Source organism: Copidosoma floridanum, unplaced genomic scaffold, assembly GCF_036245765.1.
Source record: "Copidosoma floridanum isolate Cflo_tuat_1 unplaced genomic scaffold, Cflo_Japanese_pri ptg000007l, whole genome shotgun sequence".
Taxonomy (NCBI): Eukaryota; Metazoa; Arthropoda; class Insecta; order Hymenoptera; family Encyrtidae; genus Copidosoma; species Copidosoma floridanum.
The window spans coordinates 4480217-4503898 of record NW_028321884.1 but is presented as its reverse complement, the minus strand read 5'-3'; the positions used below and the strand labels follow the sequence as shown (position 1 = coordinate 4503898).

Below are 23682 nucleotides of genomic sequence, written 5' to 3'. Positions count from 1 at the left end.
AAACATCAATCACGCGCTCAAGTTCACCACGGCAGTGCCCCAATTACTCACCACCGTACTCGGTTAGCCGCGCAAACTAGCGCGCGTTAATTAATCAACCGATCGAACCGTCCCTATTATCTTTTTTTTTTTATTTTTATTTTTCAAACATAATATTTGTCGATGATCTCCAGTAACGGAGGAAAAGGTCCAAGCAATACGTTTGGATGAAAACACTGTGTACCTACGCCCAATAAATTTGCACGCGCTGTCCAAGAGTACAGAGTCGGAGGAGGTACACGACTAATCGGCTCTCTCAAATATTTACTTGAGCTGCTGTGTGTAGGCCCTCCCCATCCCCGTGTACGTGTTACCCCCTTGCTTTTCCGGATTGCCCCATCCCCAGCTCCTTTTGGGTATGTATACTTACTTACCCCTTTCCTGCCTCGCGTGTACCGTGTATATGCAGAGTAGGTATACGTGTACGCACGTGCTCGCGTTGTGTACCCACTTTGGGTGTACGCGAACAAGCGACCTTACTACTTGGATGTAACTTGATTTTTAGATGATGACGGTGTAGCTTACATTGCACTTTTTGAGCTCTTGAAAAATAAAAAAATAAAATTGTGTTTTACTGCTGAATCCATCGATTGAAATATCAATGGTTTCACTCGTGTGATTCCGAAACACGTGATATCTCGCACAGCTACAATCTGAGTTTAAATCAAATTAATTTATTTCCACGGCTGCTGCCACGGGGTTGCCAGTCGTTCCTTTTTATAAAATATTGGGTTTTTTTTTTTTTTTTCATCCACATTACCAGAGCCCCTTTCTACTTCTCGACGTTGCAGACGGGCGCGTTAATTTACTTTTTGTTTCGCCCTTCCGGAACTTTTCTCCCGCCCCAAGATTTTTCTCCCTCCGCGTAATTATCCGATCCCGGGAGTAATTTTCTTCTTTTCCCTCTCCTCCCCCGTTTGTTTTTTGCAGCTAACTTTTCTTGATTACCTGCGCATCTTTTTCTCCCTGCGATGCATTATTTGCACTTTGAACGTGTCGATGTATCTTCTTCTCCGGCATAAACCTTGCAAGGAGCCTCTTGGCGCATCCTCGACGCGACACGTGCAACTCCTCCATCCGATACGTCTCTCGCGTACAGCAGTGCATTCTCACCTCGCGTCACCCGAATAAACTTCGATCAATCTTTCCCCCTCGATCCTTTTACGTCGATCGAAAAATCGGTGGAGGAAAACTTTGCAAATCTCCTCACACGCGCGGGCATTGTGGTGTATTATTCGCTGTCTCTCTCCCCCTCGGAGTCGTAAATTCCTCGGCGCGTGGTTCCTGTGCCGCTTTTTTTCACTTTTCGATTGAGCGGCTCTTTGTGCACGGCCGGAAAGCCACGACAGAGGAGTGGTTATGCGACGACGCTCGGAATCAGTGCACCAAGGGAGCAGGGAAAAAAGCCGCACAGCGATAAGATTTTTCGCTTCGAGAGGGAAAAAAATGTGAAAGCTCTTCCCCCCCCCCTGTCCTTCCGTATAGTGCTGTGCGCGCTCGGCGTGTTCGTAAGAGGATTAATGGTAGCGCATCTGCCTTATACGTGCGCTGCGGCATCTTTTTTTTTTTTCCTGCTACGCGAAATTGTGTGCTCCGTCATTGCGAGATTCGGGCTTTTTGAACTACAGTGAAAACGTGACTTATCCAATTTCATTGAGTCAAATCAGTTGCAAGAGAAAAATTTCGGTGAAATTGCGTTTTTCTCATCACCTCCTGAATCACTCGTAATTGGAAAATCCTTGGTAATCACAAAAAAAGGGAGCTTCGAGCTTTAATTTTTCACCTACAAATTGGCTATCATCGCGATATTAGCCTTCCATTAACCCCGGGGGTGCAAATTTCCTCGCTCGAAAAAAAAAAAAAAGAAAAATCTTAATACAGCAAAGTATAACGAGTACGAGCAGATAATCTGGCGGAAAAACGACCTTCGGTTGAAAATCCGCGATAAAATCATCGCGCTCTGCTCCGGTCGTTATACATGTGTATTATCGCTTCATTTGGCCCGTGCAGGCAGTTTAGATTAGACACGCAATTTAAGAGGAAAAGCTTAGCTTCTGTGATTGATGAAAGCGGCAAAATTAGAAAACCAAAACGCTTACTCTTGATATAAAATAAATGAAAAATATTCTTTATGTCAATGCATAATTCGAACGAGATGCTGGAGCTTGCAAAAATCATAAACCCACAGATACACGAGTCGAGCGAGTAAAAAAACAGCCACCGCAAAAAAAAAACGGTACTCGGTTCACTGCACCCCCGTCGCCGAAAGCTCTCTCTCTCAAAATAATTTATCTCGTCGATGCGGACTCTCTAAAATCCATTTTACAACCCGAGCGTTTCTCCATTGATCTCCTCGTCAAAGAACAATAACACCGGTCCATACATATAATATACACTCGACTCCGCATCTCCCAGCAGCTTACTCTCGCAAAGTACACTCTCATTATAAATCCACCCCCGAAGATTATAACGCACTTTTCTCGCACTTGAAATTAAATCCGAAGAGTAGGCGTACGCCGAATGGGAACAACCAAAGTAAGATGTCGAATAAGGGATATATTTGGGCGCGAAAGCTTTCACTCGCGATAATCGTCAACGGCGCCACAGGTGTGCGCTTCCACCCCTTTCTCGAGCATGGAAAAGCTTCTCGAGACCGAGCCTCCCTTTACTCCTTTGGCCGCGTCTCTGACGTATGTGTTATACCTAGGAAATACTAGCTCGTAGGTACGGGCTTACTGTATACTACTGCACAAGTATGATAGAGGAGTTTCGGGGGGTTAGGAAGTAGAACTACAATAAGTATCTATAGAGCAAAGAAGAAGAAGTCGAGCCGCTGTGGAGTTTCGTGTGTATTACAACAAAGCCGGGGGTTGCTCGCGTGACGCGAATAACTTTTTTTTCTCTCTCTCCTCCTCTTCGCTCATACCGCGGAATCTACTTTGTGACGTTTTATTGAAGTCGTGCACGATTTTATTCAATAAAGTTTTTTTTTTTTTTTTTTTTTTTTACTTCGCTATGAGTACAACTTTGAATGAAATCTTATCAAGCCGTAATACTTGAATTATCGGGCAATTTGCCTTAGAAACTGCCATAGTGTAACATACGCGCGTACGACGAAATAAAAAAATCAAGATGTAATCGAGAAGCTAAAACAAACAAAAGAAGGAAAAAAAAAACAAAAAAAGACCTCCCTCCCTTTCTTTCCCCTCGTTTCGCGTGAGCGTTTAATTTACACCGTATACTGTATACATGTGCTATATACACGAGAGCACCCAAAGCTGCCGTGCCGGCACGTCCGCATTTTGCATAACAATTCAGCTAAACTTCCGCGCTTACGCGGAACACGAGAATATACATACATACATACGCGTCCAGCTTCATTTGCGTGCAACACCTTTCCCTGCAGCAATGAACACGTTTATGATGCACTTTTCTCCCCCGGCAGGTAAATAAACTTTCATGCAAGATGCTGTGTAGTACGGTATAAGGGGGAACAGTAAAGCAATTTCGAAAAGAACAAGTTGTAAAGTTAAGGTTGGGGTCGCCTTGGGGGCGAGGGTCGGTGACCCCGTATTGTAACACATATGCGCGCACAAAGGAATCAAATTTGGGGTACCTCGAGATTTTCGGTGTATGTGCTCTTTTACGCCTGCGCTGCGAGGACAAATCGAGTGTCCCCTTGGTTGCGCAATTAGTCGTGATTCTCTAATTAAAAAGACGATGAGGGTCGATCTCGCGATTCGCCGGGGCTGCTGCGGTAATAAATGTCGTTCGAGGGTTTTTGCAGCCGAGGGAGCAGGAGGGTAACGAAGGAGGTACCTATACACATACTCTTCTGCGCGTGGTTTCCGATCGGAGCTCCGGTCGGGGCGCGCAAAAACCATCAGCAAGAAGAATCGCTCCTAACTAATGAACCGCGCGCTTCTCTCCAGCGGCAGCGTTTTGTACGCGGGGCTGCGCCAGTCGCAGAAACATTAATTACTCTAATGAGCTTAATAGAAATCTCTCGTCCCCGCCCCCTTTCGCTGTGGATGCTCTTTTCGAAATTGCCCGTTTCCGGACCAATTGGTTTGACTCTCGGTTGCCAACTGTGTAGTGTGCCGTACCTCCTTTGTCAATAATTTCAATTCAGTTGCGATTGAGCCGTAGGTGAGGGTTTTCGGTCGAGCTTTTGCGTTGGGTTTTTGCCTGGAAATTTATTCATAGTTTGTATTTATAAATATTTCAGAGAGAAAAATTTATATCCATTCCGTGCTTGTCGGAGGGGCAGATAAAGGCGCGTGTGTTTGAGTTCCGACAGAAAAAATAGGGTAGGGAAACTGTTTGAGAAAACGCGAAACTCGTTATAAAGACTGTACTCGTGGAAAAGACAAAAAACACATATCGTGTCTGTTTCGTTTACTTTATGATACTTTTGGTTTTTCCCCGATTTAATATGTCAGTGTACTTTTTATTTGTCGACGAACAAAATAGAACACGTGCAATTAATTAAAATTTTCCAGCTGCTATTGGCTCGGGAATAACTTTAAATGCAGTCACATTGGAAATTTATTGTAATCAATATGGTTTCAAGGACCTAACGATGAATTTAACCAGAGCAATTTAAAAATTAACTTCAAACCGTTGACTCATTTACCCGTGGACTTTACTCAACAGGTCGCGCAGACTAAAATAAAATAACTTACTTAAACTCAAAGAAAACAACTGCTTCAGCTTTCACTGCCAAAAAAAAAGAAAAAAAAGAAAAAAACTGAGCCTCAGTCAGATGAAAGAGATCCAAAAATCCACTGTAGCCATCATTAACCCAAGCACGTACCATCAGAACGGATAAATAAAACAAAGCCAGAAGGGCAAAAAAGTTGTGAAAACCTCGAGGGGAAAAACACGCGATACACGTTATCAAGCCACTCTGCCTATTCGTTGAGTGCAACTCTATGTTTAATTCATTCGTTTCTGCTACCACTTACACATACCCCACATGCAGCGCAAAACCATACTCTATATATCGTGCTGTTACAATCCGCTCATTATGAATATTTATATTGGATTTGCCGATTCAAAAGTAAAAACTATGCTCTATATACGCATTGCCCGGTGCAGTAGAGTATACGTGCTTTCCATCTCTTATCCCCTCGAGTGCTCAACCGCGTGCATCGAAACATTATAAACTACTCAAGCGCGTAATAGTCTCACGCGAGCTGTTCTCGTTCGTGTAATATTCCCCGCTGATTTATTCATTTGCAACAAAAAAAAAAAAAAAAAAAAAAAAAAAAAAAACACCAAATAACCCGATAATGTTACGCTGCGAAGCTTATTACGCGAATCCGTCTATAATGTCTTGTAACGTATGTACGCGAATGCCAGCCAGCGCGTCTTCATTGCGAAGCGCCGACGAGTCACTCCAAGTTGAATAATCGAGACGAAATCTTACAGAATATGAAATACCTATATATACGTATATGATATGTATGTATAAGCAGTCACGCACGCCGGCGTCGCGTCAAAGGCGCGCGCGAGTTATCCGACGTTTGATAAGGACGTGTAAACATTCAATCATCGTTTGTCCGGAGATAAGAGACCTTCCCCCATCTTCTTTTTTTTTTTTTTTTTTCTCCAAAGCTTGTTTATTTTATTAATACCTCTTAATTTATCGCTTCGCTCAAGCTTGTGTTTTTGTTCGTAGAGGGAGCGATCAGTCATCTTCGCAACATCATACGTGCCTATATAGTGCTTTTACGCTATGAAACGCAAACGCCGCGATGATGATGGTGATTTTGAAAAAAACGGGGGGGGGGGAAAGAGTCGGGAGCGGTGATTGATCGATCTTCCTTGCAGTTCGGGGTTTTTATTTTGCCAGACGCTCTGATTCGTCATTATCATTTTTATCGCTCGAGACGAAGGGGTGTCTAATGAAATCCATCAATCAGTCCCCGTGAATCGATCAGTAGTTTTCCTTGCACTCCTTACCAGAAAAAAAAAAAAAAATAATAATCTAGAAATTTTAAAAGGGTCGCTGGTGAAGGGAAGTTTTTTTTTGATTCAGCTCGTCAAAAACAAATTAGATCTCGTAATGAAAGGGATGATTCCGCGTTGTTTGTCCCCCTCACTTAATTTAATTAATGAAACAACGTCTCGGCTGTTATCGCAAAATTACGGAAATAAATCCGAGGGCAATTTCGTATACACGCGCGCCCGTAAACACACACACGTACACTTGGGGCGAGAGAAAATGTAGGTAATTTTGTCCTACGTGATGTAGTTTTAATTATCATAAATAACGAGAATTAAGCTGCTCTCGCGCTAAGCGCGACAATGACGGAGTTATGCGCTCCGTAAATTGAAATTCAAGCGCGTTTTTTTTTTTTTCTTTCCTTTGAAAACTAAAAAAAAAAAAAAAGAAAAAAGTGCACTTGCACACAATCGCCGTTGTTCATCCGCGAGAAAAGAGTATATGGCCGCTTTTCGCACCTTGCCAATCCCCATCGACTCCCGGCGCACAACAACACGACAGGCGCCGCGAACGAGTGCGTATACGACGTATAGGTATATTATGTAGGGCTTAACCTTTATGTACCGCCGTGGAGGTATATGTATGTGTATGTACTCCAAGAGAGCGGGATAGGTATACAGAGGAGATTACACCGGTGGTACACACGACGTTGTACAGTCGGTGCCTCTGTGTGTACAGTCGAAGCTATAAAAGGGAGAAGGGGTTGGGGGAAGTTTGCGCTGCGCGCGGCGACCCGATCAATATCTCGCGTTTGCAGCCTACGGCGGAGGGGATGCCAGCTTGAATTCTCCCCTACCCCCCGCGTGCTCTCTGCGTCTATACACGTATAGACGCGCGAAGGGGGAGAGGGACGATCGATCCCCCCCCCACGCCGTCGTGCCTCCTCCGAATCGCCGCCAAGAGAGAAAGAGAAATCAAGCGGTGACCTTCCGCGCTTGAAGTTCGACCAAGTACACTGACCTCTCGCTCGCGCCCGCTAACGACGCTTTTCTTTTCGACTCCCTCCCCCCCGCTGTGGCCGCCCCTACTTGTCGGAGGTGAATTTTCACGGTGAGGGGAGGTGGGAAAAGAATTGCTTTCCAAAGGGGAGGGGGCCCATCCGATGCGAATAACTTCCAAGGGGGTGGGGGATTTATTAACCCCGTGCATGGAAGAGAGAGTCTCCGTCTGGCCGACATGTGGTTGCCGGGCATGCGAGCGGGGGGGGAGGGAACATACTCGCAGGGAGGGGTGTATTTTTTTTTGTTTTTTCGATCGCACGTTTATTAAATTTTTCACGCTCGAGCGATTTTCTCCCGTACGCACGCACCTCGATAGATCCGGGAGCCATTGCCGACAGCTGGATTTCGTTTCTGTGATTAACGATGCACCGGAATATTAATTCATCAATTGACAATCGGGGGGGGGGAGGCATCAGTGACAGTATTGTTTCGACTTTTCAATAAAATACATCTTTCAATTAATTGAAAAAAAAAAAAAAAACCTATTAATATCCCAATAATTGACACAGATAGACGGACACGTATGCACATGGATCTTCAATTAAACTTCGTTCCTCGAATTCTGAACTGCTTATAGAGGGGGGGGGAGCTTTTATTCAGCCGAATATCGGGTAATTAATCTAAAGCCTATAATATGAGTAGCCCACTTTCCATATCCACTCCAACTTCACTCAGCTCTCAAAGACCTTGTTTGTTTTTTCACTCATTTTTTATCCCATCCCAATTTTCGAAAAGTATGAAAACTGTATGATTGATTGTAACTATTTTAAACTATGATTAAACTCGATTACTTTACTTTGTTGCAGGTGCATCGTCAAAGACGGGGAATAGTTGGGCATACAGTGATCGACCAGGAGCAGGCCCAAACACACGGTATTTATCCACTCTGTTGCATATTCTTACTATAATAGTCATGCATATAAATATATGTATACACATTCACGCAACCTACAAATAAACACAGAGTCTAATGAAATTAGGGTACAAGAGGCCGCCTAAAAACAGCGGTCGCATCGATCTCGGCGCTATATGTTCATTCGCGAAACAGCCATGCAATTTGAAATTCCAGCGAACCGCGAGATCCTCCCCACACGTTCACTGGTATTATTTAGACCAGTGATAGTAGTAGTAGTTCCAGCAGTACCGTGTTAATCGCGAGCCAGAGATCACAGGGTACATAGAAGGGGTTAAAGAGCACGCGGTGCTCATTACGCGCTCGCGATATATATATATACAGGGAAATCGAGAGCGCGCGACCTGACGGCTCTCTCGCGCGTACGGGTGCGCAAAAATTGATGGAGAGGCTCTGGAGGATCGATCAAAATATTTCGCCAAATTTCAAATTACGCGGTTGTTTTTGCATCCCGTTAAATAGGTGCAGTACACGTTTCCCGAATATTGGGTGAAGCAGTGATACATCACCGTCGTCGTCCTTATTTTATTTTCAAATATTATTATACCAAAGTATAGGTCAGTTGATGAATAACCCCGTGATTCATAGGTTCTACGTAGTTTTGAAAAATGTGTGTAAGAGAGTGGTAGAAGACAATAATAATACTCGCCGAGCGACGCCTCGAGACATTGACAAACGAGTTGGTCACGCAATAGCGTTTATCGTAATCATAAAATCCATCGTGACCCTAATGCACGCGTATGATACGCGTAAATGGACGTCTCGTGTAGCCGAAACGCAGTACGATGGTTCCTATATATTTTATAGTAGCACTTTTGTTTTAGGCACGAAAAGAAAGTTGGAGCTAATTACGAATACTCGAGTATCTACGATTACGTTGCAACTGTGGTTCTGTTGTACGTAACGATAGCCGCAATGTCAATTAAGTAAAGGCCCATTTCTCGTGAAGGACCAAAGGTTTCCCCAAAAATGCAGACTCCATCGCTACCAAATATAGATGCACATACTTAATAGTGCACGTAAATCAATTTTCATCCAAAAACGAACAATAAATAATCATGTAAGGTATACATAGATTTTCCATCACTTCTATATCTAAATAATAATAATAATAATATCGTGGCTCGCGGGAAATAGAGACATGTATTATGCATCACGACCGTATACGATCGATCGAAGGGCCTGTCGTACGTGTATATAGTTATTACATTACAGTGGAAACTTTTCTTTTATCTGTGGAACCAACGCTGTGCAGCATCTCTCGATTTTCCTCTACACGTCTACTACCAGCCTGTAAGCACCTAAAGTACACACTTTCGTATCGATTAGCCATCCGTCCTCGTACCTATGTACACTCTCCACATGTGCAGCGTCAGGGGTCGAGCTTTCTTTATCTCCCCTTCCGTGCAGACCGACGACCCTTCTTGTACTATTTCTTTAAAGACGATGAGAGCTTTTTTCCATTCGTTTCATTTTTTATGTCATTTCAAAGCTCCAAAGAGGAAGGGAGGGAGGTTAATTTTTGTTTTACTCACAGTATAGGTGGGATTTACGACAACACAGCCCCTTGATAAATCAAATGCTCGCACCGCACACACCAGACTTTGTTTTTCTCTCAGTAGCGCGCAAACCATTGATTTCCTCCCCTCTCGCGAATTGGAAACTATTCAATTAGCCCAGCAGTCCTAAACAATTTAATGCCTCGGATGGCTTTCCTTCCCCAAATGGCATCCCTCGATTTCATTAAACGCTTACGCTTAGTTAATTCAATTCCTCGGAAGGTATTTTCCTATGTACCTATGGCACTGCAGTGCCTCGAGTTCAGCGAGAAAGAGAGAGATGCGGCCTTAGCAAATTACATTTTAATAAGTTTGGAGTTTAAATTAAAATCCAGACGAGCTGCGTTACTCTTTAAGACGCGGCCTCTATACCTATATGGTATATACAGCCTTGGCGTTTCGGTCTTTTGTGAGCTAAGCTCGGATTTTGGTAATAAACATTTTTCGAGAAACAGATTTACTTGGACGGAGGAATTTTTTTTCCGTGAAAATAGCCAAGAGTACAAACAACTTGAATTACCTTTCTTATACAACGTTGAATTTTCCATGGATCATCTTTATTGCTACAAATTATAGGTACACAATAGAATCGATGATAGTCAAGAAAAACTACTCAACGCGTATAATATAAAATAAATCCTCTGCTCCGAGTATAGCAACAGCAGCACGCCTTATTCAATGACTCATGACATTGCATTACATTTTTCGAGGGTAGTGCACACGCAATAAGGTATACACCGATGTGTACTTTCGGTTTACATCGTATAGGGTCAATAATTCCAAATAAGACGTATTATGCGGTATTATGTGTACCGAACGCTGCGAGTAAGAAGAAGCAGTAGGACAAAGGAACTCACGGGGAGGAAATGACCAAGTCCTGCGCGCGTCTCTACATGTATATATATAACAGCAATGATAATAGTGTAGGCCAGCTGTTAGCTCGAGCGTGAAAATCGTTCATCCATTCGTAAAGTATTACCCCTCTTTCTCTTTTTCTAGCCGTGTCCATATTACCGTCGATGTAAATGACTCTAATGACCGTACCGGTCGATATTGATTTTGTCGCTCGTCCGGGCACTTGTTCGTACATTACCCACTGCTCTTCTCTCTTCTTTCGATATTTCGATACATACCCATCATATTTGTGGAGTGATATCTTATTCGTTCGAAGGATACGTGTATTTTTTTTTTCCATTTCTCGAATCAACCCCCCTATTTTTTATCAAAATAAAAAATTGAAGTATACGACAAAAATAGGCAAATCGCGTACACGGCAGCAGCTAAGTGACACTAAGCTTCCCAGCAGTTGTTATCGACCTCGTTAAACAAATACCTCGAACGCGATGATAACAACAACAGAGCCATCAGTGGCACTTGATTATCTATGTGCGCCACGCGCGCGTAAAGACAAAGCGTTCGTTCGGCTGGAAGACGAGGGAGAAGTGCCCAAACTCGCGAGTGTCCGGGTTATTCGGTAGTCGACAACGGATGTACCCCACTATAGCGAAAGGTGTTTAATTTTTGGTTGAATAGATTTCATCGAAAAGTATAATTAATTCCAGGGCTCCGAGCGAATCTCGTCAACAGGAGAAACAATCGAACGAACCGATCCTTCCGCTTTACTCTGTATGTAACATCGTCTAACTTGTCAAAGGCATGAGGAGCTGTGGTAAGCTTACTTCCCTTAAAAATCACGTATCGGTAGAAAGTGAAGAAAAAGAAGACCTTTCACCCTCTCTCGCCTTCTGTTCTCGAATGAACGGGAAACTTTCTTCTTCTGTACTGGTTTTTTCGACAAATGCAAAAGAAAGACAGCCCAGTGGAGATCGCTGACTCTCGTCGTGGCCCTGAATCATCGGGACACTGCAGTCACCCCCCGTCGCTGTACTCTCATCCGAGGCTTTCCCTGCATAATATAGGTTATATGGGAAAGGGAGAAAAATTACTATAGTTTATACCACTGCTCTCGCTCATCCGTACAAGTATAATTACGCCCGTGGGTGGTTAAATTGGCGGCACCTGAGAAAGCAAAAGTTTTTCTCGTCAGCTGGAAATTTTCATCCCCGCACCTATAGGATATCGTGCATGTTATATACTTGTACATGGGCATGGAGAAGCCAGCGTGAGGTGGCACTTCCTCGAAGCTATTTCTCCCTTCTCTCCGGCGGAATGTGCGAAAGGGCTGACTCACTCGAAACTCGCTTTTGCGGTGTGCCCTTTGAGCACTGGCTCATCGTTGAACCTTTTCCTCTTTTTTGTCAAATTTTCACACTATATGTATACATACATAGATTTTTGTTTTCTCCGAATACCCATTATACAAGTTGGTAAAGGTAACGACACTGGTGTTTCTTTGTACATCAGAGGACAAAGTTATATTTCAACGTTTGTCGTGACAATTTGCCCTCCAGAGCGAATTCACGGTTCTCACAACGTGTAAATTATACGTATACGTATTACATAAAACGTATACATACCTTGAGGTACATAGTATACATGTATATTTTACCGATGGATATAGAGAACAGAACAGGAGAAAGGGGGGAGTCTACGTATATACAGTGGTGCTATAGGGTCTCCCCTTGCTCACCAACATCCATATGTATATATACACCGTATTATATAAAATCCCAACCCTCTGTACGCTTCTGTCCTATATGCGCGTGTGCGTGTATATATATGTATACCCTATATCGTTCTTGCCACCGCTGCCACCCCATCGCTTTACGCGGTTACACTTCCTCCCTGCTCTGTCACGCTAACGCACACACGCAGCAAGTAAAGGGCGAGAGGTGTATACGCACGTATACATATATATATACACAAGTCATGAAGGCGGAAACAAGGGGCCGATGCACCGGTGCTGTCCTTCTCTCGCGCGAACAGCAGTTCGTTCTCTCCAGGGGACGTATAGCAAACTCCCCCCGGCGGGGCGGTCGATGTGCAGCAGTACCCCGTCCCCATGGCAACGAGACGCTTCGACCCCCTCGGCATCCCATACCTACCCTTACCCCCCCCCCCCAACGAGTTCTGCCACTGCTATAGCGTCGTGCAAAAAACGCCGCCGACGCCGACGACGCGCTTGTATCTATCCGTCTCTCGAGTGTAATGCCGTTGGTGCATTATTCGACTAGACGGAGGTATACGGGAGGGCTGATTGCTCGCTCCCTTGGACGTGGAAAATTTTAATATTGTACACACGAAAAGGAGGCTGGACCGAAATTTTGTTTGTACGCGAGTTGGCTCCTTTTCTCGTAAATGATGAACACATCATCGATCCGGCTAAATTTTTAATTTCGCACGCGTAACGATGTAACCACGTAATCACCGGCACTCCGTTACTTACAATATGCGTGTAATTGCGGGAGATGCCAATTGAAAAAAAAACAAATAATGTAACACGAGTCGTGTACTTTATTATTGGCAAAGTCGCTCGACGTTATCGAAAAAACAAAAGGATGGGGTGGGAGGTTGTTGGAAATTTCCAAAAGTCGAAAATACGCGTAAATCACAATAGTGCCAGACGCTCCGTGGACCGGGTTGGAGGGGTGGGAGGAGGACCCGGCGCGGCGTCTGGCGTACATATATATATATATTATCACAGCCGCGAAAGCCGGCTCGCTCGAGTCATGTGCGCCGGGGTCTGCCGTCGTCGCGGGCCAAGCGTGTATATATACACAGAGCACCCACAATCACCAGCTCGCGCTTCGGCGCGCGCTCGCCGTCGAGCGTGGGGCTAGGCTAGGTCGCCGTCGCCAGACTGAGCTTTCAAGGTCCGCGAAAAGAGGAGGAGAGGAAGGGCGGCTCGCCGGCTGTGCCGCCTCCTCCTCGTCTCCATCCATCTATCTTTGTGCGGGTGCTACTTGTTGGCAAGCTCTCTCTTTCCTTTCTTTCGGGAGGGGTGGTTGTTGCGTGGGTGTATTTACGCGCCTCTTTTCGTCTCTACGTGGCTGCACTTGGCCGTACACGGTCTCTCGTTTCGTTTTTTCGCCGGAGACTTTGAGCCCCGAACTTTTTCCGGAGTCTCGTGTGCATCGACGCTTACTGCTCCCACCGTTGGAACAACCGGTGTTTTTTACACGGGCTTTGGGTTTGGCGTCTCACGGCCTTTCGCCATTTCGTATCAATAATGTATTTCGAAAGTACATTGGATCCCTACGAAATTGGTTAGAAAGTTATATAAACCTCCCTTCCACCTTACCCGTACGAATGTTGCACCCCTTCCAACTGTACGTTCCAAAGTTGGTTTCTAAACGGCGTACAGCTATTTTCACCCCTATCGAGCGTTTCCCGTTGTTTTTTCCATCCCTGCTGTCCCGAGGTACGATCGTGAAAGGAAAATTCCGTGGTGCGAAGAAGGAAAAAAAAAAAAAAAATCACTCTGGCTTCCTCCCCTCGAAAATTTTCCTCGACGAAAAACACCGGTGGTGCGCTCTCGTGTAACGTACCGACTTCCGCTCCCCGGGTGTGTTTATACGCGTCACGGCCCCCAACGACTTCTTTCTTCCCTCATCCCTTCGCACGGAGTCCCAAAGGGGCCGTGTACCGAACTGTTCTGGTTGAAGGAAAATAAGAAAAAAATTAACCCCGAAAAAAAAAAAAAAAAAAAAAAAAGTCCTACGCGTACATATATATGCGCGTAACAGCGCAATAAGGACCAAATTGTGATACGTAGGTATTATATACACCGAGTGCTCTTGCCCTCTCGCTCCGTGTGTGTGTGTGTACCGGGGGCAACCAAACGGAGAACCTTCCAGAGGCCCGTCTCACTCCGCGGCTCCGCTCCAAGGTCGCTCGTGCGAACGACCAACTGTGCCGTGTGCGCGCGCGCGCGTACTTCTCTCTTTCTTCCTCCTCTCTCTCTCTCTCTCTCTGGGCAACCCCTCCACGACCTATACGCGAGTCCACCTTTGTATAAATTGAAACGTGTGTGTGTGTAGCCGGTGTGCCCCGGTGGTGTATGAAACAGACGAGGAGGGGGAGAAGGGCACGAAGAAAAGAGAAGAGGAGAAAAGGGAGTTTGTGCAGCCTATATGCCTACCTATATACACAACCACCGGGGGTGACGACGAAAAGGCTGTGGGGCTCTCTCTCTCTGTCTCTCGTGCAGCTCTCTCGGAACGGTTGGAAAGGACGGCTCTCGAGGAAGGGGAGGGACGTGCTGCCGGCGGGCGCGCGCTATGTGTGCGTGTGTATATTGCACGTAGGATAGGTGGAAGCATCAGCCGCGCAGCGCGGGGTGAAGGTTTCGTAAGATTGCTCCCGGCTCTATGCTCCGTGCCTCTGCAGTTTCGTGCTGTACGCCGTGCGGCAAAGTGCGCGCCGCGCCATACACAACACCACTACACACGGAGCTTTTGTCAACTCGTATTTTGTTCGTACGTTTATCATCATTGTCCTCTCGTTCGTTTTTTCTTGTTTTTTTCTTTTCTTTTTACTCCTCGTTCATGTACGATAAAAAAAAAAAAAAAAAAAATTGATCGTTGTCGCAACACGCATCGAGCAAAAAAGAGAGGAATCGCCGAGTTGTTGAGCGAATACGTGTGAAGCTTGTAAAGCTCTGTTACGTTTTTCGCTCCTTTTTTATACACGTACAATAAATAATACACGCGGTATTTTTTAATGAAGCTGATTTTTCGACACCGTTTTTTGTATACACCTTTACACACACATAAATTTGTCAGTGGTTGGAGCAACGAGTGAAAGCTACAGTTGAAAAGCTCGAGTTTGTATACTTGTTGCAGAGTGTGCTGCGTTGTTGTTGGTTTATATTTTTTGTCTGCAATACAGTGTGTTTGTACGCTAGTGGTGTGCATAAAACTTGCCGACTTCACTGCCTGACAATCATCTGCACTTGGTGGCTGCTTTTGATTCTCTAAAGGTGAGATTTCGCACCCTCGTTGGCCGTAAGTGTTGGCGAAGAAACAATTTTTTTTTTTTTTATTGGTAAAATTTTCCGTTACCCTTGGCACCCCTGTAGTTGAAGTTTGCTTCATTGGTCGTGTAGAATGCGCCGGAGCTTTGTTCTCTGTCAATTGAAAGCAGAAAATCCATCTCGCGTCGGGCGGTTGGAAAAATCAATTGCCGTGCAATAAAACCGGAGGAAAGCAATAAGTATGTACGTACCATCGCGGAGAAAGAGAGGATACACACGTATATATAATGTACGAGCATCGGACAAAGAACTAACAGAAAGAGAGAAAAAAAAATAGAAGGAAAGAGAGAGGGAATAACGAGTGCGGTATGTTTTATATAGTCCGTACACATAGGTGTGTGAGTATACCGGCTCTTTTTCTCTCTCTCTCTCTCTCTTCGTATGGGTATACGTATAATATACGACAGGGGCTTGAAACCGAGCGCCGCTCGTATACGTGTATATAATATATACGTACACACGTCGCTCATCGATCGCACCGGCTCTCGCTACATGAGTACGTACAGGGGTGCGTGCACCCTACGCACACGCAGCCACACACATGTATACAGAAATCGACGATGACGAAGATGCCGGGCTCGAGGGGCAAGTAGCACCGTAGTCGTCGCCGTTTGTGCGTGCGCATGTGTCCGTTACGCGGGGCACAGCCGGCGCGTGCCCCCTTTTGAAAGAACCGATTTTCTTTTTCTTTTTTTCCTTTCCCTCCACTGCACCGCTCTCTTCCGTTGTCCGGGGGTTTTATATGCGCTATTCTGTTACCTACGCATATATATATATACATGTATACACGCCACTGCATTTTGTAGCGTATAGTGGATATATATATATACATAATACCCTGCCCGCCCGATCGTGCATCGCTCGTTCATGGAAAGAGAATAGAAGAGAGAGAGAGAGAGATCCCGTCGCTATACAATGCACCGTTTGCTCTTCCATTTCGTTTTCCCTCCTGCCGGCTTCTTCTTCTTTTTTTTCCCTCCCCCACCCCTACTCCTCTTTCCAAGAGCCCAGGGGATGACTCTGGAATTTTCATCCTCCTCGGCCTCGAAAGTCGTTGAATACGAATGACCCGAGGAGGAACATTTTCCGAGCTCAAGTTTGGCTCCTTCGGAAGCTGCACTGTACACCGTCCGTCCAACGACTGCTTAATCTTAATTTAAGGAGGAGTGCGATCGGGAGGGGGAGGAAGCAATTAGCGTCGCTGTACGTAAGACGCGGAGGGGGTGATTACTTTCCGCGCCGAGGGAGCGCTATTGCGTTCGCGCTTTGGGGGCGATTTTACGCGCTGTTGGGATACATCGCGAGGGTGTGGGTAATAAAATTGGACGGAAAAAGGACATTGATACTCGTTGGATTGAGGGAGCGAGAGATCGGTACAAGAGCGGCGAACGTGTCGTCGAAGCGGAGAGTGTTTGCGCGTCGCGTTGCGCAATTATTACACGAGTGGAGCGCGGAACTGGTTTCCTCCTTTTGTATTCCCAGACTTATGCTGTAAAGGATACGCTCGAGCGAGCGCCAACGCCGACGTGAAATGCAGAGGAGCGGGATTTTGGCCTGCGCTTCTTATACCCTTTTTTTTTTCTTCCTTTCTTTATTTCTCCTGGTCCGGTGACTCGCTACTGGCCCTTTCTTTTTCACCTTGGGTGTATATGTATATATACGTATCGTCACCACATCGCATATATACTCTGAAAGTCGAAGCCGCAGGAAAGAGGGGTCAGATGTATATATATACGTGGTGTAACTTTTTCCGCTTCGCAAGGGTTTGGGAGGAAGGAAGTTGAGGGGAACAACTGCGTCTCCTGCTGTGCTTGGCTGTCGTTTTTTTTTTTTTTAACAAAAACAAAGTGGGTTACTTTATCTCTTACTATATACGTATATATAAATTTTAGGGCTTACAAGTATAGTACATGGAGGAATATGGAGTCGTTTCGGTAGTAGCTCGTCATGCACTTGTAGAATATAAACGTGACATAAAAGACAGTAACTCGTTGCTCCCTGCGCAACACTCCCCGTGGGGACGAAAGTTGAATGCTTTCAGCTGCTGTTGTAAAATATACGATTATTGAGTTGTGAATTATACGCGGGGATAAATTTTATTTTATTTTTCATGTACGGAAAAACAAATAAAATGAAACAAATTCAATATGCGTACCCATTTTTTTACTTTAAAAGCAAAGTTTGAGCGGGAAGTAAAAATTAAGTACTTTATCAGCAAAGAAAATCCAAAATTCAGCTCGCACGTGCGGGTGAAGCACAAAAAAAGAGGTACATCCTCGGCTCGTGCAAGAAGTGAAATGAAATAAACGTCGAAAGCAGCGGAGGCTCCATGAATACATCGCGCAAAAGCAACACATATCGGTATAAATGTATATAGGTGTATGTATGCGGCAAGTGAGATACTCACACACATGGAGTAGAACTCTCTCGAGAAGGTACAGATAAGAGGAAGAAGATCTAGGAGGTAACACACACACACACACACAGATCCACACGCTGCACCCAAGAGAAGTTCCCGCGGGAGGATACGCGGAGGAGGAGCGTTAACCTCTTCCACTCTCGTCCCCTTATCGCTCACTCGCGATCGGAATTCCTGCACGAAGCCCCCGCGCGAATATCCCGGATGATTCTGCCCCCCCCTCCCCTCCTCCACTTGGTCGCCGTTCAACTCCGCACCAATGCCGCAGCGGTTGTAGCTCTCTTTGTCCTGTCCCTCCTGCGCGCTAACGAAATAGCGCACAGCAGAGATATCTTTCAGCTCTTTTTTACCCACCTTTAAATACTCCTCCCCGCGACTTGCGGCCACGTTATGTTCATCCTTACGTTTGTAGTTCATTTTTACGTCCCACATCCGTTCGAACAAAGAATCGAGGTTCGATGCGCAAAAACATTTGGACACCATACCTTAAAGTTCTTGCGTGGCCCTTCTTGTCTTCGATTACGTATATAATTACGCGTACACGCGAGTACAAGGATTTTCGATTAAACGCGACAAATGAGACTTGACGCTAATTGACTCGGCAACGCCTCCATGACTATACGCACTTTTACACACGTATAAAACCTATATAATCCTCGGTGCTTGGCCTTTGTCCCCCCTTGCCGCGACACATCCGTAACTATTAGCGCTGGTAAAGGGTTTGAGGAAAAAAAATGTTAAGCGGCGAAAATGTACGTGGAAGCAATTACGCGCGGAGGAAAAGGAAAAAAAAAAAAAAGATAAATCCACGGGGGATGCCTTATCGGAGAAGGCGGTCCCGCTATATCACACCCGTGACTCTTGTATATTCCCACCTCGTTTGCGTGTACCTGCAGGTATACGATGTTAAAGACGCATTGTGCGCGCGCGAGTCGGCTCTATACCAGAAAACCATCCGTCAAAAAGTGTAGAAGAGGAGGAAAGAAAGAAAGAAAAATACGTGCCCACAAGGGCATTATTTACTCCAAGAACAGACAAGGAAATATAATTTACAGTCCGTCGCACCCGAGTTGCGCTTTCCCCCCTTCGCGCCCGTTTCTCTTTGTTTTTTTTTTTTTTTTTTTTTTTTTTCGGCATTATCGGCTGGACGTATCTGTTGACGCCGAGTGGAACCGAATGCTAATTTTTTATTTCGCCCGCCTCGCGCTATATACGCATATATATGTGTACACGCGCACACGGGCTGTAAGGTTTACGACACGCGCCAGCGACAACACGGCTGAATTAAGTGTGTATGACCAACTCTATACTACCAGCATCAGGGCACACTGTTTTCTGGTGTTTACGGGCGAGCGTTTTGCGGACGCGCGTGTATGTTTTAGGGGGAGGGGGCGATGGTTTATGGCGACAAAACCGGAAAGGGAAGCGGATAAAAGGGCCGGGGAGCTTTTCGCGTCGCTGGCCCGCCCGATGTTTTACCGCGCGTTTTTTTTTTTTTTTTTTTTTTTTTTTTTTTTTTTTTTTTCTCCGGGAGGAGTTTCACAGCTGCGCCCCTCCAACGCACACGTGTGACGTTTGAATTTAGAACTGAAAAAATCGTGTTTTTTTCACACCTCTTGGTTTAGCGCGCTACCGCGCAGCCGAGAGAAGTATACCATATATACAACAGCGCGTAGCGAAAAGCTATCATTCGAATGAAAAACGTTGTGTATGTTAATCAAGAGTCGACGGAAGGGGGGTTTTTTTGAGTATAGTCAAGTGTTTTGTACGCACAAATACACGTACAACATACGGGTATACTGGAGGCCACTCGTGTACGTCGTACAAATGAGAGACAAGTGGGGCGGGGGGGGGGGAAATAAGCTTCCATAAAACCCGAGTCGCGTTCCGAGTCTGATTCATCCATTAGACGGGCCGCCGAGATTACAGGAGGAGCAGGTAATACCGAGTAGAGCATTAAAAGCTTCGTCGTCGTCGTCTCGGTCTCTCTGCCGTAACAATTAAGAGCGAGCAAGAACAAAAAAAAAAAAAAAAAAAAGAGCGGCGCGCTGTTGCTGTCCTTTCGCGCCCGGCGACGTGTATCCTCATCGCTGTGCGGGTTTAATAACCTTTCTCAGGAGCGTGGACGTGTATACGTATAGGTACAGCGTAACAGATTGGAGCGAGGAAAGCGCGAACGAACTCAAACTACAAACGAAAAGAAAAAAAAAAAAAAAAAAAAAATGAATTCAAGGTCGAAAGCTTTCCCACGATCATTTTTTTCCAGTGTCGGCGCGGTGCCGCGTAATCGATCACGTAAACTAGTGCTGCTATATACATTCGGGTGGAGGTCATTAACGACTTGGTTGTCGAGCGAGAAAGAAATAATCATCGGTGCGTTTTCTTTGTTACGTACTCGCGTATGTATACGTGTATAGCGAGATGTTGGCTATTGATACGGTGTACACTCGAGTACTTACCGATAAGAAGCGCGGCTCTTTTTGATATTTTCGTTTGTACAATGGGACGTGCTTTTTTTTTCTACGAAACATAAACTCGAATCTTTTTTTTTTTTTTTTTTTTCTTTTACTCGGACGTTGATGTGTCACGGTGCGCGTGTTATCAGAGGTGCTTTTAGTTTTCTCTTTTGCGTTGAGTATACGCGTGATAAGCTGTTTACACGGTGCGTTTACCTATAGATCGAGTGTACAATATACGACGGGGCAAGAAAGTTCGCCGGCGTACGAAAAGTTGAGCAAATCCGTATACACTCCCGTAAAGGCTAACTACAATTGTGTGGTATTTCATAGGTAAAAATCGAAGCTGTTGTAGCGTATGGTTGTGATGGTACACGTGTTGCGCTGCCGAAGAGGAGACGAAAAAACGATAATATGATATTTGTGCCGCTTAAAAAGTGATAACTACATTGAGACTGGCTTTTTCACTTTGGAAAATGTTGATCGCCTCAAAATTATATTTGTTCGTGGGGAGGTGTAAGACGGTCTTGAGAAATTGACGACAAACCTTGCCTGCACGTGTATAGGTACATTGTCACAACGCAGGTCAATATACGGGAATAGGGACATTTATGTTGACGAATTCGTATACACGTTAAAAATAAACAATGGAGGAGAAAATATGTAACGTGTGTCGTGTGATACTTGAGTTCGTTGACTCTAGCTGGTGTATATATATAAGAGATAGTTGGTATTATAGGCGCCATCGTTACCTTGTCAAGGTTGAAGCTGCCCAGACGTTCATTGAATCAATAACATTGACAAAAAAAGAGTTGAAAAAAAAAAAAATCTTTTTTGTAAAAGGACCAAATCCAAAGATTTTGATTCATCGAGAGTACTACTGTGAAATGACACATTAAGATTTAGTAATTACTTCTTTCTTTTGTTCTATCCAGTTGTTATCACGTATTATCGATGAAAAAAAGAAGAAGAAAAAAGTTCGTCCAAAAAATCGAGGAACCAAACGCGTAAGAATTTTCTTAGACCTCAGAGTGACGGGCGTCGTGATTCATTGTAATGTAGTTTAACCACAAATCAACGTAGTGTAGGTGTTAAAAGCAACATTCCGATTGGTCGAACCAACAATCGGAGTATGTGTATATGTATAAGATGCACATCACTCGTCATTTGTAATAATCACGAGTCGATGAGCGAGTAACCGAACGCGTTAATCCAAAGTCTCGAGGTATAGGTGCCCAGACGCCTCTTGTTCGCATGACGAAACCAAGTGACAAGTTACGATTATTCTCGGCACCGGCGGTCCTCCTCCCCCCCTTGTCTTCCCCGCGTCGCGGTGATTTGGTGAAAATACCTCGATTCATCCTCGATCACGATCAGCCGTTCGGTCACGTAGCCAGTTTTGGCCCAACGAGTAGGTACTTCCCACAAGTGTACACATATTACCCCGTGCGGCATTGATACAAACCTATAGAATGTTGCACTACGCACTGGCGCAGGTAAATAATACAGTTGAGCATAGTAGGTATAGGTACGAGAGAAAGAGAGTGACGGTGAAGGAAGCAAGCGGTTTAATTAAAGGGACGTTACAGAGTGCCCCATCGGGCTTGGGATGAGTCCGTGTAGAAGATCACGACCGGACGATGCGCCGTGTAATCCATCGGCTGGGATTTTTAGTGCGTAGGTATATATACATGTATGGAGGAGGATGAGATCGCGGGTATATAGAAAGAAAAGTCCGTGCACGCGAGAGCATATTGATATAAGCAGTTGAGCGCGTCCGTGCATGGGACTTGCTTTGCGTGAGCAGTGTGTTTTTCTTTCATACGCCGCGAAAGATATAACCAAGAGGGGGGGGTTGGTTTTGCGTGTCTTGTGTTGTTTCTTCTTCTGTTTTTCATGCGTTGGCGTGATTAGGTGTATTTGATCGCATGCTACAGTGGCTCTCCATCATCGATGAGTAATCGACTGCTCATTTGATTACATTTTTTCTTTTTTTTTTTTTTTTTTTTTTAATTATCATTGAACCGGACACCCTATATTATGACGTATGGTCGTGAAAAACAGTGGGAAGTTCGCGTACACCGTTACCACCGCATTACATCTGCACCATTGCACCTCATCCGGCCGAGAGTATATACCCGCCACGTAAATACACAGCGTGTGGAAGCCTGGGGATGCCAGAAGTAACACATATATATATAGGTACCTCGGGCTCCCGCATACTTGGATTTCCATTTATTCCCCGAGCAAAGCTCTCTCGGCAGAGTATTTATGTGTGCATGGGTATGTACCCATACGTCTGTATACCAGTCTGCAAATTTTTCGCGCGGAAAAAGTGCCTACAGTTGCGTAGCTATATGTAATACCCATACGGATACCAGGATATATATATATATACACACCAAGATGGGGCATATAGATACTATACCTGCAGCTGTGCACGTTTATATTATACGTGTAGGCGTATATTTATACCTAATATGTATAATTTTAAACACAAGAGTCCGTTTCTGATGTTACGTTGGAGGGAAAGAGAGCCTCGCGCGCGATTACATCCATGGGAAACTTACATACTTCGTGTGTCAGACCTTTTACACGACTGCACCGGGATATAATTTCACCAAAAGACGTAATTTTTTTTTTTTTTTTTTTTTTCGTTCTAAGTACACTCTTTGTTTGTGTTTGCACACGTGGTGTAACGTATTTGCTCGTGTCGATTTGACGTCGCGAGTACCACATACATAATATATATTAAAGTACAAAGTACGCGCTACGTCTTGGCTCTGTATGTACTTGGACGGATACGCGATTCACCCAAAGATACATCTGTAGCTGTACACACACCGCAGCAGTTGCTGTTACCCGCTGATTGATGATCGGGGGAGGAATGCGTATATACTATATATACATACATATATTATTAGGCACATAGCCGGCCGCCACTGTACGATTTATTCCGCTCGATCGCGTTTCCTCGATTCGATCTCCGTGCAGCCATTGTACCTCCGTACGTGCGTATACATGTACACAACCAGAGATCCAAACGATCCTGCGTTGGTGCGGGCGCGTAGGTATTTTTATCCTATCGGGCGAACGGCGCAATTACGCGAATTGATATAATGCATATCGTACCGCTCGAAAACATTGCACGGAGGATTGAGTTCTGCATCGGAAGGTCGAGGAGTTTTTTCTTTTTTTTCATCGTCTTGATTATACAGGGGTGGTGGTGGTGACTTGGTTCTTTGCGGTACCTTTATTCATTGTACACCATAAGCAAATGGTTTCGGCCGCAACAAAACTACTTTTTTTCCCCTCGCCCTTGATTTAAACATGATATATACCCGACATAG

The 23682-nt window shown here is 44.9% G+C and overlaps 1 protein-coding gene across 4 annotated transcripts in view; it reads left to right on the top strand.

Annotated features, from left to right (window-relative positions):
• Positions 1-23682, top strand: part of brat (tripartite motif-containing protein brain tumor) — a 106093-nt gene that overhangs the window by 70553 nt on the left and 11858 nt on the right. For all 4 annotated transcript variants that reach the window (XM_089588950.1, XM_089588948.1, XM_089588949.1 and 1 more), the window contains one exon: positions 7857-7923. The gene's annotated coding sequence lies outside the window, so the exon portion shown is untranslated. The remainder of the gene's footprint in view (positions 1-7856; positions 7924-23682) is intronic.